An 8,770-nucleotide genomic window follows, 5' to 3' on the forward strand; every position below is an offset into this window, starting at 1 on the left:
CCGATGTTTCTTGCATCTCGACATCCTCCGCAGCTCGAGATGACTCCGCGCCACCTCTCCTTCTCTTTCTAGCACCTTGGGTAATAGCTTTTTTAGGTGCCATTTCTGAAATTTTAAGACAAAAAAAAAAAATTCATCTTAAGACAAACAAAAATCCATCCAAACAAGTATAATAGAACAAATTAGTGAACTAATTCATCCTATAAACATTAATAGAACACAATTTAATCAATTTCTAGCATAAACAAGCACAAAATCGAATTCCCCCAATTTGAGTTAGGGTTTGAGAAAGTTGATTTAATTGATTAAAATAGATAAAATTAAAAAGAAATGAGATGGATACTTACTTGGTGATGTTAATGGATGAACAAATCTTGCAAATTGATGATGGAAGTGATGTTTCTTTGTGATTTTAGTGAAGAAATGAAGAAAAATGAGTGAAGATAGAGGGAGTATACCGTCAGGTAGAATGAAGAATGATAGAAGAACTTTGCCTTATCCCGTAACTTGAACAAAAGCCAAGAAAATACAAACACACGTCCCCGATCGGGGACATGCAACCCCGATCGGGTTTGATCGAGTCTGCTTTGACTTTTCCCCTTCTCCGTATAATTCAATTGTTGCTCCGTTTTTGAATATTACGTCCCCGAACGGGGTTTCTTGCACGGAGATGTGTGAATATCCTCTTTGAGCCTTCTTTTCTTCCTTTTCACCTAGAAATCACAAAAATAAAACACCATCTAGTCTAAAAATTATTCCTAATTCTAAGAAAACATTAAATTTGCGAAAAATTAAAAACAAAAACAAATAAAAGCTTGGGTTGGCTCCTAAGAAGCGCTGATTTAATGTCCCGCACGACGTAAGAAGCTCATTTGATCAATTTTTGTCCTTTGTCTCGCCACCTTCCGAGCTTTCTTTCATAGCTTCTTTCACATTCCTCATCCACTTTAAGCTCTTCCATGAGCATCCTTTCTTAGCACTTTTAGCATTAGTGCTCTTGAAATCTTTACCTACAATACAATCAACACCAATATAGATCTCCAACGGATCCGTCAGTAAAGATCGAGGTGTAGAAGAAACAAGAATAGAGTTCACAGTGTTAAGTAAATAACAAGACTCTTGTGACATTGGGCTCTTAATGGCGGTGTTCTTGCGAAAGGTAACCCGGTCATTGCCCATTTCTAAGGTCAACTTCCCATTTTTCACATCAATTAACGCGCCTGCAGTGTACAAAAATGGCCTACCCAATATAATTTGGGTTTGTAAGTCCTCGGCCATATCAAGTATAAGGAAGTCAACGGGTATGAAAAACTTGCCAACTTTGACGGGCACATCTTCTAAGACGCCTAAAGGTTGCTTTAAAGAACGGTCCACCATTTGCAAAGTAACATTAGTGCATTTTAGAGCACCCATGTTAAGTTTTTCACAAATGGAATAGGTCTAGAACGCTTACACTAGCACCTAGGTCGCAAAGGGCCTTGTCAATGGTATATATGCCTATAGTGCAAGGAATAGAATAACTATCGGGGTCCTTAATTTTCGGGGGAGACTTGTTTTGTAAAAGTGCACTACACTCTTAGGTGAAAGCAATAGTCTCAACCTCATTGAAGGATCACTTCTTTGAGAGGATTTCTTTCATGAATTTTGAATAAGAAGGGACTTGGGTAAGAAATTCAGTAAATGGTTCGGTAACTTGTAAATTCTTAACAACTTCCAAGAACTTACCGAACTTACTTTCCTTCTTGTTCTTTGCTAGACGGTGGGGAAATGGCACTTGAATTTCAACAACTTCCTTTGGAGGAGCATCCTCCACATCTTTTTCATTCTCGACCACCTTATGATCATCCACCTTCTTTAAAACGGTATCACCTTCCTTAGCATTAGGAGAGATCTCCTTCCCAACAATCACCTCTTCACTTTCTTTAGGCATAAGGGGCTCATTATCCTTGGTACCAAACTTACTCTTTTTCTTAAACATTGCTAAACGGTGAGAAAATGACACTTGAATCTTAATGGGAGGCTCTTCACTAGCCTTCTTTTTGTCACTTCCTTCAAGTTTGGTTCCTTTACTTACCACCTCATCATCCAAAGTTATGGATGACTCATCATAACTCGTACCACTCCTCAATTGAATGGCATTAACCATCTCATGTGGTTGCTCGCCTTGGGGTAGTAGTTGACCTGTCTTCCTTTGAGAGCTAGATGCGTCTAGTTGAGCCATTTGTTGCTCTAACAATTTGATTGCGACATTGTGAGCTTGGTCACTCTTTTGATATTGAGCCACCAACTCGGTTTGAGCCTTAACCATTTGTATCACCAAGGCTTCTAGTTTGTCCCCCCCCGGTTATTTTGTTGGGCATTTTGGGGTGGTGGACCTTGGTTTAGTTGGAAAGTTTGTTGAGGTGGCCTTTGTTGTTGGTTTTGATTCTGATAGTCCGGTGGGTAATTGTACCTTTGTTGTGGTGGAACATAGGCATTTTGTCGTTTTTGAGGTTGAGGGTTAAGCACATTGTTGCTTTTGTAAGGCAAGTTCGGGTGAAATTTCGTGTTCAGGTTATGAGTATTTGAAAAGGTACCCGATGGAAATAAACTTTGCCTAAAATTTTGGTAAGCATTTACCTCTTCAATAGTAGCTTGGCAATGAGTGGTGTAATGAGCCGCACCTCCGCAACCTTCGCAAACAACAATTTGACTAGTAGAGGACACGACATTGAGTTGTTGAAGAGAGAAAACCGCATTTTGAGCCTCCAACTTTTCTTGGAGCAATAAGATTTGAGCTTTCAAAATGGTAGTGTCGGAAGATTCCTCTTTTTCTTTGATAGGTGTACTCCGGAAATTGACATATTGGGCATCATGAATCGCCATGGATTCAATCGTGGAATGAGCAATATCCGTGTCAATTTGATCAAACCGCCCATTATTGGCAGAATCAAGAATTCTTTGGGACTCGGCACAACATCCATTGTAGAATGTTATAGCTAGGAACCAAGCATCCAACCCATAATGTGGGAATTGCCTTTGCAACTCCTTGTACCTTTACCAAGCTTCATATAAGCTTTCCAAAGCTTGTTGACGGAATCCCGTGACTTTGCTCCTCAAAGTTTGAGTTTTCTCCGGTGGAAAAAACTTTTGATAGAAATCAAGAGCCAAAGTTTACCAATTGGTGATTCCCATGGCGGTGCGATCAAGGCTATTTATCCATAGTTTTGCCTTGTCCTTCAATGAGAAAGTGAAAAGTATTTCCATAATTTAGGCTTGAGTGACTCCCGTTTGCCGAATCATGGAGCAATAGTCACAAAAATTTTGAACATGCAAATTGGGATCCTCCAAAGGACTTCCCCCAAATTGCTTTCTCTCCACAAGGTTATAAAAGCCGGTTTGATCTCGAACTCCGGGGGCGGTAATTTCGGTAGTAGTGATACCCGACGGAAGCATAGCTGCGGTGGGCTTGGAATGATTGGAAATTTTCACCATCGTTTTGGTTGGAGATGGTGGTGGTGGTGGTGGTGGAGATGATAAACTAGAAACCTCCTCCTCTTCAAAAGCTTTAATATCGTCTAAGTAAGACTTTCTTGCACTTTCAATTTGTACGGGAGAAGCGGCCTCTTTAATTTCTTTCTAAAACCGCCGTCTTCTACGCAAGGTTTTCTTGAGCTCGGAATCCGGTGAAAGCAATTCTCCAATGTGAGAAGAACTGGGTGTAACACCCCCATACTCCAAGTGCCTTACCAGGACCACTTTGCTACCATCTCGGTTATCCGAGGCAATGTATATCAAATAGACAATAACGAAACGTACTTTATTAAATAGTTTAACGTGATACAAGTCCAACTAAAACTGATAAAGTAAAAAGTACAATTGTTCTCAAAATTTTAAACCAACTAAACAAAATGAAAGAATGTTCGACAGAGCGGAAGACTTCTAAAACAGCTCGTGATGACTCAACTCAGCTATCCCATGCGCATCAACTCATACCTGCTCACCACCCCCGAATGGATCACCACAGTTTTTAAAACAATTAAACGGGGTCAGTACTGATTACACAAAAGAAACAGCTGCAATCAATCCAATCAACCCAACTCCGTCACATCACCAAACACCTGACTACATACTAAAGTGTGTTATCCTGCCAGAATACTCATCGCAACAAGTATTCCACACCGCCAGTGGGGGACCGCATCCGTTCCCACCTATGCCCCGCTCATCTGATCCGAGCAATAAACCCATGTTCCTTAATATGCACATCAAGGGCGTGAAGCCACTCCCGTAAGTGACTCCACTCAGCCGAGGATGCACCTCGCAAACCACAGACAGTTATACGATAATCACATTACACTACCAACAATCACCAATTCAGATTCCAATGCCAATACGGTATACAACAACAACAGTTAATCACCAACACAACCATGTAATCAATACTGAGTAGGGAAACCCTACCTGGAATAGCAATCACACGAGACCGTCTAACAGCTAATCAGAACTTCTCCTCTACGAATCCTCCTCCTATAACATGTATACATATAATTACTACCAACACATCAAAACACTCCCGAAATCCCCAAATCTACCCAATTAGGGTTTAACCAAACTCAACGAAATACTATAAAAATTATACAAGAAGCTTACCCTTGACCCAACGATCACAACAGTATAACGAACAAGACAATCCGACGATCCTAGCCCTGAGATTTGCTAATAATGCGAGAGATGTGAACAACGTAACTTTTAATCTTCTCTTGAAAAGTTTTAGAATGATAAAAGTGTTTAGAAAACAATGATGGAAGCTTTTATATTAATCTCGCGTTATTAACAAAACCCGGCTAATCAAACCCGTAAAACACACTTACTCGATCGAGTAAGTCACTTACTCGATCGAGCGTCCCTTACTCGATCGAGTGTCACATTTACTCGATCGAGTACCCATCAGGCATACTATTGTTTTGCGTAAAAAGCTACTTACTCGACAGAGTAAGCCCCACTCGATAGAGTACCCATAGACATAGAAAACCGTAGTATTACAGTCTTCCCTGCTTAAAAAGAACTTCGTCCCCGAAGTTCAACTCATACACAAAAACAAAACACACTATCTCTCCTCCGACACAATAACATAACAAAACTCAAAGCAAAAACTCAAAACAAAACTCCCAATCAACACTCAAACCGACTCAAAGCAACTACTAACTGTACTAAAACCAACATAAACCAAACAAAAACCTTATGCGACTATCACCTACCCCCCTAAAAGAAACATGGTTACGTCCCCATAACCACACATACCTGATCAAAAAGAGACGGATACCGCTCCCTCATAGCCTCCTCCGCCTCCCAAGTATCCTCCTTAACCTCGTGGTTAGACCAAAGAACCTTAAGCAACACCATTTCCCCATGTCTAGTTTTCCTAACCTTGCGATCAAGAATCTATTTCGGCACCTCAAGATAAGACAAGGACTCATCCAACTCGATGTTCTCTACTTCTAACACATGTGAAGGATCACTCACATACTTCCGTAGCTGAGACACATGAAACACATTATGCACTCTATCCAAAGCAGCCGGTAAAGGTAACCAGTAAGCAACCTCACCCACGTGATCCAAAATCTCATATGGTCCGATAAACTTCTGGCTCAGCTTCCCTTTCTTACCAAATCTCATGAACCCACCCATAGGAGACACTTTCAAAAGAACCTTGTCCCCAACCTGAAACTCTATGTCACGACGATGTAAATCTGCATAACTCTTTTGTCGATCCTGGGCCGCTTTCATCTTTTGTCTAATCAGCTTAACTTGTTCAACCATCTCATGTACCATCTGTGGTCCTAAAAACCACTATCTCAGCTCTATTACAGGGCCGGCCCTGGGGCCGTGCAAGCGGTGCGGCCACACAGGGCCCCCGACTTGGAAGGGCCCAATCGCAAGAAATATCAGTACTGGTTGGGGATTTGCTACACATGCATATCGAACATCCTCTGCATCCAATATACCCTGGACCGGGTCCGTCACTTCAGAAGTCCTAGAACACAAACGGTCTCTGACATCCAACCTGGAAAGGATCCACCAGACCTGTGGCACCCAATCTGATAAGGGTCCACCTGATCAACAGTTCTAGTACACAAATGGTCTTTGCTGCACAAGACCTATGACGCCTTTTATCCATTTAGCCCTGGACCGGGCCTTCTCAAGGACTCACCCCGAGCTAGGAGTTCCATGCCTTATAGTGTACAACTTCAAGTCTTGGGCCTGCTGATGAATCCTCGTGTCTAGCCCAAGTCGAACCTTGGGCTCTAATACCACTTGTTGTGCGGAAGCGTGAATATCCCGTGTTGGGCCTCTGCTGCACCGGTGTCCACATCTCATAATAGTACGATATTGTCCGCTTTGGGCTAAGCCCTCACGGATTTACTCTTGAGCTCCTTCCCAAAAGGCCTCGTACTATTATATTTTCTGGACACTTATAAAGATGATCTTCCATCTTTATTCTACCGATGTGGGACAAGGGTTTGCACCCTAACAGGGTGGAAGATCATTGATGACTTGGCCACCCACAAAGCTGAGTATGGGAATTCCCGGGGAAATCAAAGGAGAGCTGCTGAATCTCCTTCGGTAGCTGCATTAGAAGCTCTCACGGCGAGATTTGACAAGTACGAGTTGGGAGGAGCTTGTAAAGGAGGGATTTACCATGTAAATGCTGTTTCAGACGGTCCTTTCATCTGTAAAAGATGTGGAGCTGAGGGACATGTTTCAGACAATTGTCCTAGTCCCTTTGAGTCTTGTGCTGTCTTTCAACATTATAGGCAGACAAACACTTACTATGAGCCGAATGTCCACCCAAACTTGAGGTGGAGTAGCCAAAATGTCCTGAATCCGACTCAACCTCCACAGTAGCAGCAGCAGCCGAACTATGTGCCCCCTCATAAGCAACAACAGTACCAAAAGCCTCCGTATGTCCCACAGCAGCAGTAACAAACCCAAGGTTCTGATTTCAATGAGTTGAAGAATTTGTTGCTGAAGGAATCTCAGGCTAGAGAGGCCGGGATGAAGATGTTGGAGAGCTAAATTGCCCAATTGGCTAGCAAGAATACAACTCGAGCTCCGGGACATTTATCGACTCAAACTGATCAAAAGGAGACCCTTAACGCCATTACCTTGAGGAGTGGGTCTACCCTTGATGGGCCCATTATGGTTGAGGATGTCACTGAAAAAGATGAGGCGGAAACAAGCAAGAAGAAGGCAGTGGCGAATAAAAACAAGAAAAAGACGATCAGCTGGTATGTCAGTCGATCGACTGACATACCCGGTCGATCAACTAAAATGCGACAAACAGTAGCTTCTGGTCCTGTTGAAGTCAGTCGATCGACTGACCAACCTGGTCGATCGACTGAGATTGCTGCTGAAGGTGATTCTTTTCGTCCTCCAATGCCAAATAACTTGAGGGATCACTTGTTTCGGGGTACGACAACTCCGAAAGTATTGAGTCAAGACCCGACTGCTGATGGGTCCGTTCCGGTTCCGAAGTACGACCCTTTGTCGATTAATGGCTCACATTTGAGACGGTCTGAAGAAGGGTCAAGCTACAATAAGGAGAAGGTGGTGGATTTTCAGCCTAAATCCACTGATGTCGGCATGAGAGATTTAGAGGAGAGGGCTAAGTTGCTACTTTCAGCCCCCTATCCGGAGAGATTGGTGCCGACGAAGGAACAGGTATCGTTTAGTAAGTTTGAAAATGTTGTTCGTAGTTTAAACGTACAAGTACCTTTCCTTGAATTAGTCAATCAAGTGCCTGCTTATATGAAATTTATGAAGCAATTACTGTCTAAAAAGAAGTCACTTGAAACTGTGCATACTGTCGCACTAACTGAGGAGGGATGCTCTTATTTGACCCATACTGCACCCCTTAAGCTAGAAGACCCGGGTAGTATTTCTGTCCCATGTAATATTGGCACCTTTCCTATAGAGAAAGCCTTATGTGACCTAGGAGCCAGTATTAGTGTAATGCCCTTGAGTCTTGCTAGGAAGTTCAAATTGACTAGGTTCGCAGTGACCAACATGACAGTACAAATGGCTGATCGCTCTGCGGTCCAGCCAATAGGAGTCTTAGAGGACATCCTCATGCAAATAGGGAAGTTTTTCTTCCCTGTTGACTTCGTGGTGCTCGATATGCCCGAAGATGCCCACATCCCTATCATTTTGGGTAGACCATTCCTGCACACTGCTGGTGCAGTTATTGATGTTGGTTCGGGTACTTTGACCTTTAAGGTAGGGAAGCACTCCATTGTCTTTGCCCACATGGCTAGGAAGAAAGACCCCATGTGGCCCGTAACTTGTAATACGGTTTTTGAAAAGAAATCTTATTTTGTGCTTCCTGATATGCCTATCTCTACCCCTACTCCTGTTGTGACACCTCCGCCCCAGATTGGGAGCAAAGTGGAGGAACATTCTACTGTTTTAGACATTGCATGAGCTGGTTTGGGGAAGGAAGAGACACATGTTGCTCCAGCTGTGAAGGAGCCTATCATTCAAAGAGGTGGTCTAGGATGCCTTAGCTATGGCACTGATGAGGAGCCTGAAGATGAGCCGGTCAAAGCAACGGAGTCTGATCTGGATTCTGACGAGACAGAGGAGGTCATTGAGTGGGAAGATGTCCGACATGTTGATCCGTTGAGCTTGACGGATGATGAAGTTGAGAAGAGTGCCGCTGAGAAGATGAGCACTGTTGAGGCTACCTCTTGTAGCCGAAGCTTGATCAAGTGGGCCATTCCATGGCCGTTCT

The 8,770-nt window shown here is 43.0% G+C and overlaps 1 non-coding gene across 1 annotated transcript; it reads left to right on the forward strand.

Annotated features, from left to right (window-relative positions):
• The first annotated feature begins 2,995 nt into the window (after positions 1-2,995).
• Positions 2,996-3,102, forward strand: LOC141609611 (small nucleolar RNA R71). Its single transcript, XR_012527536.1, has one exon. It is a non-coding gene; the product is annotated as a small nucleolar RNA R71 (small nucleolar RNA).
• The last annotated feature ends 5,668 nt before the right edge of the window (positions 3,103-8,770 follow it).

The sequence above is a fragment of the Silene latifolia genome, chromosome 10 (genome assembly GCF_048544455.1).
Source record: "Silene latifolia isolate original U9 population chromosome 10, ASM4854445v1, whole genome shotgun sequence".
NCBI classification, from domain to species: domain Eukaryota; kingdom Viridiplantae; phylum Streptophyta; class Magnoliopsida; order Caryophyllales; family Caryophyllaceae; genus Silene; species Silene latifolia.